Below are 12,583 nucleotides of genomic sequence, written 5' to 3' on the forward strand. Positions count from 1 at the left end.
CATCGTTGATTCAGTGTGGAGCCAGAGTGAAGAATACCACCTACTGAGTGACCAACACCACTTCCTACAACAGCTGGGTTTTCCTTGGAGGTCTTCCATCCCAATTACACAGCAGGCCCAATCTTGCTTAGTTTATGAGATCTGACAAGATCAAAGCCCAAGGTGGTATAGCTACAGACTTATACTGTCTTGTGTATTTGGCTTGCTAGCAAATTTATGTCAAATACATGTATCAAATGATTTCTACTCAGATGTATTTTTTGTATTTTGTGTAAATGAATGTATGAAAGAAGGCATAAAAAAAAGAATTCTTCAAAAGCTAAAAAAATATTTATATATACATGTATATATATACATTATATATATATATATATATATATGTTTGAAAGTGTCTTCGTCAGACAAAACCTGTCTTCATCTTCACCCTAAAAGGCTTTTCAGGTCTATTCTTTCCATCAGAATTGAGGAAAGAGTGAAAATTTCTATTAAACATTTGTAAAATTATCTTAATACACCTGTAAATTTTCTTTTGACCAGTCTGCTTTTCAACTCACTTCAAAATAACTGTTCAAAGCATCAGAACAGTCAGAAATACAAATCAGCTTGGTAGTCCAAATGTATGCCCTTTTACACATTTGTTTCTTCTGGAATTAATTCAGATTTTATTAGTCTTCCAGTACGCTGCCAAATGAACAGAAGGAAATATTACTCACTCTCCCTCATAATATCCATCAGAGGGCTGGGCTGTAAGCAAAGTCCATTGGTGCTCTATTAGGGTTTTTTAGTTTATAGGTGTGGTTGAGGACATCATAATAGTTCCACCCACAAGTAAGTAGTTGGGTACCAATTGTTTAGTCACTTTGATAAAATTTTCCCCTGTGCTCAAACAGGTAGACCTTGGTCTGCAGTGTGAAGTTATAACAGGTCTGTCTCTTCTATACTCTTGTGCAGACATATCTGAGAGGGCAATGCACACAGCTCATGGAGTCTGGAAAGCACCAGTAGCCTGTCTGTTCAGGAGTACAGTAGATTTTTGCTAAATAACATCTCATATGGTCAACCTCATATCGCAGTCCCAGCTAACGTATCCAGAGCTTATATTTACAGCACTGAATTTTTATTTTCCAGTCTTCCATGTACTTGAATCTTCTGCAAAATTCAAAGACAAAATTATTTCCATCAGGTATTTCCAAGGCTCATCAAAGAAAACAATCAGCTAACAAAATGACTGGTAATACACTTAGCATTTCACAATAGTGTCCACCCTTTTATATTCATATACATTTTCACTTTCCCCTATAGGATTTGCAGATGACAGTTTCAGTACCCTGATTTATGTAATTTTTATCTCACTAATTACCTACCTACTCCCAAAGTCTGCTTATAATTCTTAATTGTTTACAAGTGACTATAATAAACTAGTGTTGAAGTTTCTCTGTTCATTGTTTATTCCTTGTGGCAATGAAAACTGACTAAGATAGTGCTTTGGTATTTCTTTTCAACCTTGAACAGCATACTAATAGGCAGGTGGATTGACAGGTAGACTGATATTGGCAGGGGTAGGGGAAAGGAAAGATTGCTTGACAGAGCCTGTCTTTATGGCATGTGCACAGGGATCTCCAAAGTAAGGTGTGCATAAGTACCAGTTCCTTTCATTTAAGTCTTATTGACTCTTGGCCTGTGCTTTAGTACTTATAGCTGACAAAATACATATACGATGCAGAATTTCAATTTTCGTTCTTAATGGGGAAAGTATTAGGCCACTTCAAATCATTTGCTATTCTCATTAGTACCCTCTGCATCTCAAAAGCTTTAAAAATTGTGTACAGCTATTACAAAACTTGGTTTGTTTTTAGATTGAAAATTCAGCTATGTGTAGAATGGCAATTTTACTTTCATTGTCTAGTAATAAGTCACTGTCCCTTTCTGTTGCCAGTATGTGGCAAATATGCATTTGTTCGTGTTACAGAATCGGTGCATAATATGTTTCAGATTAGCATTTTTTACCTAGTTTAAAGGGCTGCTCTTCAAGTGGTGGGGTTTTGGGTTTTTGGGTTGGTTATTTGTTTTAGTGTTTAAAAGCAGATGTTTATTTACAAAACTCAGAACAATCCTATGCATTGTAAAATTATTCTTTAACTCAAATTTCTTCCTCTCTCTTGTTCTGCTTGCATACTCAGTTTTAAAAATCCTCTTTTTTCTGCTTCAGAAAGCTGAGATGTGAAAGTAAGAGGTGATTGAGATTCTGAATGCTCAACAGCATAGGACATAAAGTATCTTTGTTGGCACTTGTGAACTGAACTGGGACAGCACAGCTGGATCTGAACATTAATCCCTCAATAATTGATGATTAATCTATTAAAGTTTAATGGAGAGTTGATAAGTAATGGTCTGGCTGCCATGTCACTTGATTGTAAATATAGCAAGTTGCCTGGAAATATGTTTTTCTTTTGTCCATCAGAATCAAACATAGAGGAAGGAGAAAGAAGGAAAGAGAAAGCTAGATGGAAAGAGAAAATATGTCTGTGACAAAAGTTTGGGTCAAGGAACCTGTCTGCACCATGGCAAGCACAAAGGACCGGTGGCAGTCAGAGAATCACTCACACAGGCAGACTCCTCATGCAAACTGCTTCATTCCAATCCTGTGCAACACAATTCAGTTCTAGTGCGCTCCGTAAGTTACTTAAGAATATCAGATTGAGCATGTTTTACCCTTTTAAAGTACATTTTTGAAGCGGTAAATGGGGTTTTAGACAGGAAGAAAACTAACCCCTAAACTACTTACAAAACCCAACCCCTTTTAATAGGTAAGTTTAGTTCTGTATTTCTTTGAGATACTGTTGGAGGTGGAGAATTGCACACGTCAGTGTGAAGTGGCAGTGTCTCAGTGTGCTATTGAGGAGCTGCACTTGATGATGAAAGCACAAGTTTTGGGAAATCTTAGAAAACACGTGGCACAAGAACCACTTTTAGCACAAACAGATGATATTTTTTATTCATCCATAGCCTTACATATGCAGCCATTACACTCTGTTGTGGCCTTATGTCTCTTTCTAGCCAGAAGAACAAGGCTTGCTCAAGTGTGAAATTTGCAAGTATGAATGAGACCAGTATCTTCCATCACTTCCAATTTTATCTCCTACCAATCATCTACCATTAGGAAATGGGAACTAGGAACATGTATCTGCTTCTGTGGTAAACCACTAACAAATACATTTGTTGAATTTGAGTATTTGTCACTTTGGATGTTATAAGATAATTTAGAATGTGTTTATCTGTCTATGGCAGTTTGGGTAGGTAATAGAATGTAACTTGAAAATATTTGATCCCATTCATCTGATGTTGCTCAGTACCAGGCTGTAAGGTGGGTAGGATGCCTGACACCCAAAACAGTTGAAGAAACCAACTCTTAGAGTATGCAAGTGAATGACTTGTGTTTGAGGTGATGCATGATTTGAATATTTCTGTTCAGAAACATAATTTTAATTTTGAAGGAAGCATTTGTTATGCATCTTCACTGTTCACTTTCTTTCATCACTCTGAGGAAAAATGTCTTCTAGGAAAAACCACAGTAACTGTATTACAGATCCCAAAGGAAAGTTTCTTGAATTCAAATAATCTTTTTAACTTAACTATGCTTTGCTTTCCTCTTTTCTAAGTTAATTACATCCTTGATGCATTATAAAGTTTTATTTAGTAATGCCTGAAAAAAGTTATGCTACAAAGATTATGGAGAGTTAAAACAATATTCCCAACCGTGATAGAGTGGCCTGGAGCTGTTGGGCTGGTAGAGATTTTCACTGTATTACTTCTTACTCTATATGAAGACAGAGTGGTAAGTTTTGCAGCAAGAAAATTAATAAGAAAACAATTTCATTCTCCTTCATTTTAAAAAAGAATTTTTCATCCAACACTTGGACATAGCAGTCAATAAAGAACACATAATCTTTGGTTTGCTAAAGCAATTTTATATGGTTTTATAATTTCATAATATGACAATTATACATAGATGAATATGTGATAATGGCGCAAATATTTTAAATGTACTATTTAATATGGAAAATGTTGTAAATTATGCGTGATTTTAGTTCTAAATACTGCTAGGACAATTGAGAAGTCTGAATGGAAAGGAAATCCAGCTGAAATATGACAGATTAGGTTATGATGAAAGCATGAGCCTAAGTAAATATCATGTGATTTAGAAGATTACCTTTTAATAAAAACAAATATTTTTAAAGATACACATAATTCAGAAAGGAAGAAAGGATTATTAATGTATATTTATATCGAAATGCACTGGAGAAGAATTTTTTAAAGTCTATATGATGATTGCCATAGCTATAGGGAAAAAGAGGTGCAGTGTCCATCCTGCTGTTATAACTGAGTGATATCAGGTGCCAAGGTCTGTTTTATGTGTCTGAAGAGGTAGAGAATTATTTTTCTATTAATCATATACTGCAGAGTATCTTAACATAGAAAGTAAAAAAGATATTTGACTTCTTTTACTAAAGTATCATTATAAGTGGAGATAGTAATAAATTTTTAGGCAATGATTCAAAGAAATACTACTCAGTTAAACAAAAACAAAGCTCTAGAATAGAACCTCACCTTGGTATGATAGACAAACGTATGTATATTTACCCTGGCTTCAGATATCTCAGAGCATTTACCTTGTATAAAAACCAAACCAAACCAAACCACAAAGCCAGCTCCGTGCTTGCTGGTGAAAGCATTCCAGGCCCTGTTTAATAAAGCACAGTTGGGCCTAGCCATACCATTGATTAAAGACAGGACATTTTGTATACTCCTCTCCCAGCACATTTTAGGAAGCACAAGTGCAGTACCAGGCACACAGTAACCTGCTCCAATCACTCTTTATAACTCAGGCCATGCCAGCAGTGATTCACTCTTTGGGTTCACTTGCAACATTCAGCCTCAGGGGGACCAATGGGCTGTATAAGAAATGGAGTCCAAGACATATTTAACCTTACTTGGGAATTTCATGCAGTCTGTGTTCTGGCCTTGCTTTTCATCAAATCTCTTTTTTACTCCTGTTTAGTCAAATAGTAATAAAAACTTTATTCATGAAGTGGAGAGCTGGAAAAATTTGTTGTCTTCTTGCAGAAATACTACTTCAAGATGGTGGCTGAGTGGAACAATAATAAAAGCACAAAACTTGTTGACTTACATAAGACAGAGAGGAGGCCAAGGATGGATTTGTGGAAGGAAAGTTCACCAATCCAGGAATACATTTGGATTTGGGGTTTTTAAAACCTCAAATCTTTTATTTAAAAACCAAAACCAATAAGTTACATTGGATAGGTATTGAATAGGCATCGAATAGGCATCAAACATCTTATTTCCACCTGAGCAGTAATTTTCTATTCTTTTAATGATTATATTTTATGATATCTAGTTTGTATGCAATGATTTTCATCTTATGAAGCAAGCAGTAGCTACAAAAGTTGCATAACACTAATCATATTTAAAAATCATATAAAATCTTCATACTTAGAAATGTTTTTGCAACAATTTGTTCCAAAGGGAAAGCTAATCCTCTTACAGACTAACTACATAGCAGCTTGAAAAATTCTGCAATAAAAATCAGTCAAAGTCCAACCAGATTCAGAGGCCACTGCTGGAAAAGCAAAATCTATAAACTGGCATCTGGATTCTTCATCTGCCAAGCTTGTCCCCTGAGTAGTTAAATTGTCTGGCTCCTGTGCACGAGCTGACAGGGCAAACAAACCTGAGTGGCCTATGTTTGACATCACCAGTAACGTAGTAATGTCAGATCCATCTTCAATGGAGTATGAAGAGTTCTCAACTGTCACTGATCACCTGCTAGATTGAAAAATTTCTGAATTTAACATATGTCTGATTTTTGGCCTCCCATGTTCTAAAATTGTTCTTGTAATTAAACAGTTGAGTCTTCATATGGATTTCAGTAACCTTTCCTTTTTTCATTTTTTTCTCAAGAGTTGCTGTTGTTGCATTTTGTGTGCCAAAGGCAATATAAAAATATATTGCTCTTTATAAAACTCTGTGCTTCTGCAGAACTGAAATTTGGATGGTTGAAATCTCTATGTTTGAAATTTCTCAGTGTCACAAAAATTCCAGCCTTCTCAAATATGAAGGTAGATAAAATTTCTAAGACCTACTGTTAAAGGAGGTTTAGATAAGACAAGAAAAAAACATCTAATTTCTTTACAATGGGGATAGAATTTTTTGTTCCACCACATATGAGTACTTCCAGAACTTTGGCTAGAAGTTCCCCATGACATATACAGTCATGACGCTGGACTTTCCCATGGGAAAACATCTGTATTAGGAGCTGTTTTACAAAAGCAGAACATTATTTTTTCATACAGGTAGTTTTCATAGCCTTTCTCATACAAATTAAAATTTTGAGAGGGAAAAAAATGCCTTTCAATCATTAACATCACAGAAGAAAGGAAAAAGTTTCCTTCTAAGCTGGTGAAAATGGTAGTGTCAGCAGTTACAGTCTGCAGGTTTTATAGCTGGCTAGGATTTTTTTATATCTTCTCTACCACCCAAAGACTTTTGCAGAACATCAATTCTCTAGCCACAAAGAGCCATCTAATAATTTCAGCCCATACCTTTTAATGAGCAATATTTTTGATGACTTTTATTTTTTCTTCAGTCAGTCCTTCCCTGTCTAAATCTATCTTCATTGATAGCTACTTCATTGAGCTACTTCCTGTTGTGTTCATCCTTTCTTTTCCTAGGACAATGATCCCAGCTCTCTTGGTTTCCTGCTACAATATAGGCTTGATTCTCCTCATTGTTGCGCATTCCGAGTTCTGGCTTGAATTCAGCACTCCTGAATGTGCATGGCATGAATAGATACCAACATTTAGATGAGTTCTCCATAGTGCTGTGTACAAAGACAGTAACCTCTACCTGAGAATCTCTACCAGTAATCTCTATCTGAGAATACAACTACTTTTTTTCCCTTTTATTTCACCCTGAAGTAGATAAGGTACATGTTGTGATGGGTAAACAAGCAGTGGTCTTCTTCCTCATTTGATTAAAGCTTGATAGGTCCTCTTTCTATAGCACATATTCCTCTTAGGTCCTAAGGATGTGATTCATGTTCTATGAATATTTCAATTTCATCCTATTCCCCTTATTCTTTAATTTTCTGCATTTTCTAGGCAGGAGAACAAAGCAATGCAAGTGTCCTGCTTAATGATGGATCATCCTCTGTATAGACCATGTTTTCTCAATTTGTATCACCAGCTGTTTCAGGAAAAAAACATTGTTTTTACCAAAATCTTTTATAGAGCTCAATCAGAAGGCTAGCCTTAGGTTTGTCACCATTTGATCCAATAATTTCTTTGTCAGTAAAATTTACTACTGCCTGTCTTACAGCTTTTATCCTGTCTTTTGCTATTTCCCAGCTTCTCTAGATACTTAATAATTTCTGAGGTAATGGCAAATTCCATATTTAACTAAGTTCTTATTTAAAGGATTTTATGAAGACCTGGGTTAAGGTGAAGTAATTTAAATTTATTTTATTGACTGAGGAAAATTGTTTTTATTTACAAGAGGAAAATGAATAGCAGAGAGAAGTTATTTCATTTGCTTGTCACACACTTTTCTTAGACTAGGCGCTTAAGGTCTGTGTTCTGGTGTCTGATCAAGCACTGTTTTATAGCATTCATCTTTGCTTCAATTATTCTGTGAGGCTGCATGAAATAAAGGTTCTCTTCAGCATCCCATGATTTTCAAGAGAATGTGGTAGTATGAATGCCTGTTATTTGTCAAGAGCCCTTCAGAAGATTTAAGATGGAGGCAACTTAAAAGTGAGGGTTACATGGTTTTCCTCTCTTGAAAAGAAATTTTGACATAGGTATTTGAAAATAAGTAAATGAGGTAAGTAATTAAATTTAAGGGAATTTTGGTAAGTTTTGTTGAATCAAAATTCGGGTTTTTTTTCCCCTTAGGGGACAAAGAAAAGCCAGTTAAAGAAAGTAGTACAATTGTCTACATTTGAAAAGATTTTTTTCAGTGCCACTTATGACAGGTTTTACAGTACAGGCTTTGGTAAAAAAGTACGGCACTGACCAAATAAGCTCTTTTTTTCTCAAGTTCACTTTTAAAAATTTAATTTAATTAAATTTTTAATTTAAAAATTATGTGATACTGAAAGAAAAAATATGTATAAGATATATCTGAGAACTATCACTGATGTGATTCCAGTACTTCAGCACTTTATATTCATTTTTTGCTGGATATTTAACACCATTGGTGTAACCACCCTATAGTGAACTGGGCAAGTTCCCCTAAAACAATATATTAAACCAGCCTTAAAATGTGGTTCTTTAAAGAAGGATGTGATGAAAGAGGAGTGATACAGATGGAGTTATATTATGTCATGGCAGGATGTGTTTCAACATGTCCAATAATCCCAATGGGATATGTAAATTCTTATCATTAGCTGTGAACTTTTTGAAGCCAGGACTTGTTCTTGATGCTCTATGAAGACCCAGGTACATTTATGGAAATATATAAATGTATCAGGATAGAATGGGTTAGGTTGGGGATCTTTTCCCTTCACATTTTATCTTGGATTGATTACCTTAAGCTACTTTCTCACTAAAGCATTCAAATTACTTTTCTTGCTCACCAGAAAAAAAAAAAAAAAAAGGGGTAAATTAACTTACTGAAATTGCAGGGGAGCGTTGTCTGTGGGATGGAAGACACAACTGGTTTTCCCCTTAAAATTTAATTTTCCTTTGGCTTACCTTATTTAAGAGTTCCAGTATTAACATTTATATACTAAGGTATTAAGGGCTCTACTAATCTACCTGGTGAAATACCTAATTTGTTTAGCTTCAGTGCACAGAAGCACAAGAGAGTTAACGCAGGGCTCTCATATAAGTTTTACAATTTGTGACAACACAAAGCACCTCTCAGATGTTAATACACCGTGGGGCTTTAAACCTCATGCATTTTGCAAATATGACCTGAAAACAAAATTCAGCTTCTTATAACTTTAAATACTCAATTTCTTTCAGATTTGTAAGTTAAAATAAATATAATTTTGTTTCAAGTATTAATGATAAACACTTGCCCAACAGACCTTAAAAAACATTTATTTTATCTGTAAAATATAAACTACTTGCTGATGTTAATGTTCACTTATTAATTTAGTTAAGATGCCAGGATTTTTTGCAATTTATATAGACAAAATTTCTTCGTAATTTTAAGTTAAATACTTTTGTTCTAGAGTTTTATTAATTTTTTTTTTCCTAAATTGTGAAAACAGGACCATAATGAATAAAATTAGAAGTCTAAATGAACAAATGCCTCAGATATCTGATTTTTAGTGTCTAGTTGAAAAAAATACAGGTTAAAAATTTTAAAGGCCCTTTTAATCCGAATTATTGAGAGTACAAAGGTAAAAAGAATCCTGAGGTTAAATTTTCAGATAGTTTACAATGTGATTTAGTTAAAGGCCATGCAGTTATTCAATGCACTAGGTTATTTTATATAAGTAATGATTGGGCCATGAAAAATTTCTCTGGACTTACTCCAGGAAACTTTTCAGCTATATATAAAAAATGTGCAGCAGTTGCTCCACCCATTTTCCCTATAGTTTCTCTCTCCAAAGAAGGTAGAAAAATTTATTGTCTTATATCTGAAAGTTGCCAAGCATACCTTCCTTTGGGAATCATCTTCATTACTGTAATTCTTAGAAACTCAAGTCATGGGCCAATACTCCCTGGTGCTAGTCACTGTACAAACAAATTATGAATAGCTGTGTTTTTTTCTATAATACCGGTCAAGACAAAGTTAATGCAAATTAACAACTGTATTTGCTGCAGACTAAAAGCCAGAGTACTAATATCATTATTCTTCTGCAGTAATTACAGAATGAAATAAGTAAAATTATTCATTGAACTGAGTAATGTAGAAGATCTAGTTTCTAGACACAGAGCACAGTGTCAATTTTTATATCTTAACTTTGGTATATGCTACCTTGAATTTTATGGTTTCTATTAATGCTGCTTTTTCAGACTTTTTTGAGCAACTGTGACTTTCAGGGTAGCTTGATAGATGAATGCATGCTAATTTTCCGTGAATGTCCTGTCAGAATTAGAGAGGAACCACTTAAATCTCTGAAGCCACTATCCTGCCCTGCTCCCTGGTGGAGGGAGTAGAGAAGGTGTAGCCAAGAAGTCAGCCTTAGCTAGTCAGATTATGCACAGTGGTTTATGGCTCATACATTTGTCATGAAGCAGAGGATGACGTCTGATGTCAACTTTAAAATGCAGGTTAAGTTCACTTGAAAGAAGCTATAAAGCATAACTTAGGAAAGGCCCTGTGTTCTCCTAGAATTTGTAATCATGAAAAGAAATTAGAACAAAAGCATGAAACTATTGAATTATAGCAGGTAATTAAAATAAAATGCTTGTTGTTCTAGTCCTGTCTGCCACTCTTACTCAGAATGATAGTTTATTTAATAAGCAGTCTTATTGAAATGGGTTGGTTAGCCATTGAGTCAGGACTCAATGAGGAAGCACCAGAATCCAGTAGCTGATGAGCAAAATGTAAAGTGTAAAAAAATAAATACTTAATCCTTATAACTTGCTAACAATTCTTTGGCTACAAGCCTTGTTAGTATTTCTACAAATGTACTTTAATATATTCTGGAATAAATATGTATTTTCTGTCAGCTTGTTGGTCTTTTTCTCCTTTCTGCTAAAACAGCTGAGTTACATTGTCTGCAGAGGTCTTTTATTCAGAAACACAATGACTACTTAGTTTCCTTTCTCCTTTCTTCATTGGGGAGATGAGCCACAGGTAGATCTAGCATGGGCTTTAAAAGTTTTGTAAATATGGAGTGCATGAATTTCATATTTAATACCCAAGCAGACATATAGGTAAGTACACAAGCATTACTTTCAGGTACAGATAACATGTTTAGAAACAAAGGCCCTACCCAATGGGTTCCTCCAGATAAATTCTTCAGGGCGCAAAGATGCCTAATAGGGTCCTGTAAATAGATAAGAACAAACATGTTTATTGTGAAATAAGTGCTTGCCCTGTTATCTAACATTATATCTGAGATGCTTGTGCAGCTTTAATTGTTTGTCTTCTCACCACTGATGGCTTTCTTAAGTGCAAAAGTGCACCTCCCACAATGTCAATTGGGAAAATTGGGAAAAGAAACTATGTTGAAGTGCATGCACAAATTCCATCATGTCTTCTGAAAACTATGTCAGAATCAACATCATATTTCATAGCAGCGGACAGAAAACAACTTTTCAAGTCATTAGTAAAATAAAGTTCATAATTTTCCCTCAAGGAAATAGCTGTACCATCATGCCAAAGAAAAGGGCAGTTTTGTTGGCTAAGGAATATTTCAGATTCACATTGAGAAATAAATTTGATTTCCAAATGAAGGGCAAGAATATTTAATGCATAGGACTAAAGTTTTGCGTACTAGAAGCTCCTTTTAGGTAATTTTTATGAAAAAAAAGAACAGTGAAAAGTTATAAAAATAATATGTACCCTTCAGTACATTTTGTTCAGTGAATGTGTAAGTGTGCCTTTGAATCATTTATGCATACATGCAGGACACTGATAAATTTTGAACAAATTTAATTGAAATCACCCTTGGAGTGAGTCTGAAGGAAGGATTAAATTTAATGGTCTCACAGAGTGTAGTACTGTAGCACTTCACTGCCAGCTCTGAAGACTATATTTTTTCCCAATAAAAGATTCTACACCTCAATCATCGCATGAATGTGAATTTGATCACATCTCAGAATGAAAATCAATTTGCTTCTGGAGCAATGAGACTGAAGGAAGATGTTGAGACAAACAAATCACAAAGTTTGGATTCACTTTAATAGTGTCATACTAAAACACAAGATTTTTTTCCCCACATTATTTTAAGTGAGTTGTTGCCTTGGATCTCAAGCAAAATGTCAAGGCACTATTTAAAAAATGTGAATGGGGATGAACAATATAGGCAAATTTTGGTGCCATTGAACCTGCAGACCCTGTCAGTGCAATGTCCTAGTTGTATCTGGGTGCAGATACATCTTCAAACATTCATCATCATCATCATTGTACGATTTGAAGATGCATGGTCTTATATCCCTCACTGTGCTGTTTTTATCTTTCTGGCAGCAGCTCTTAATGGCTTATAGTAATGTTGTAGTCAAGTATTATATCTCTGCTTCTATTGGAGCATAGCAGAATCCAATACCGTGAATATTTTATTGTCACAGGGGATATATATTATTTTATTTTATTATTCTCCTTCTTATGTATTTCTAACTCTGTTGTGCTTCTGAACTGGTTCCTGTGTGATGGCCCTTTAAAGTAAACTTCTCATAGCTAACAGCTAACTGGATTCCAGTCTCTGATGTCCAGTGTCAAACCCTGTAATCCAGTTCACAGAACAACTGTGGAAGCATAGAGAAAGCTGATGTATGTGAGAAATGTGCTTTGACCATTTAGATAGTCTGTGCTCTGAGCTCTGGATTTTATGCAACAGCTAACTACTCTGCTAAATTAGATTGTAGTTGTGGGGAGCATCCAA

The sequence above is a fragment of the Lonchura striata genome, chromosome 1 (genome assembly GCF_046129695.1).
Source record: "Lonchura striata isolate bLonStr1 chromosome 1, bLonStr1.mat, whole genome shotgun sequence".
NCBI lineage: Eukaryota > Metazoa > Chordata > Aves > Passeriformes > Estrildidae > Lonchura > Lonchura striata.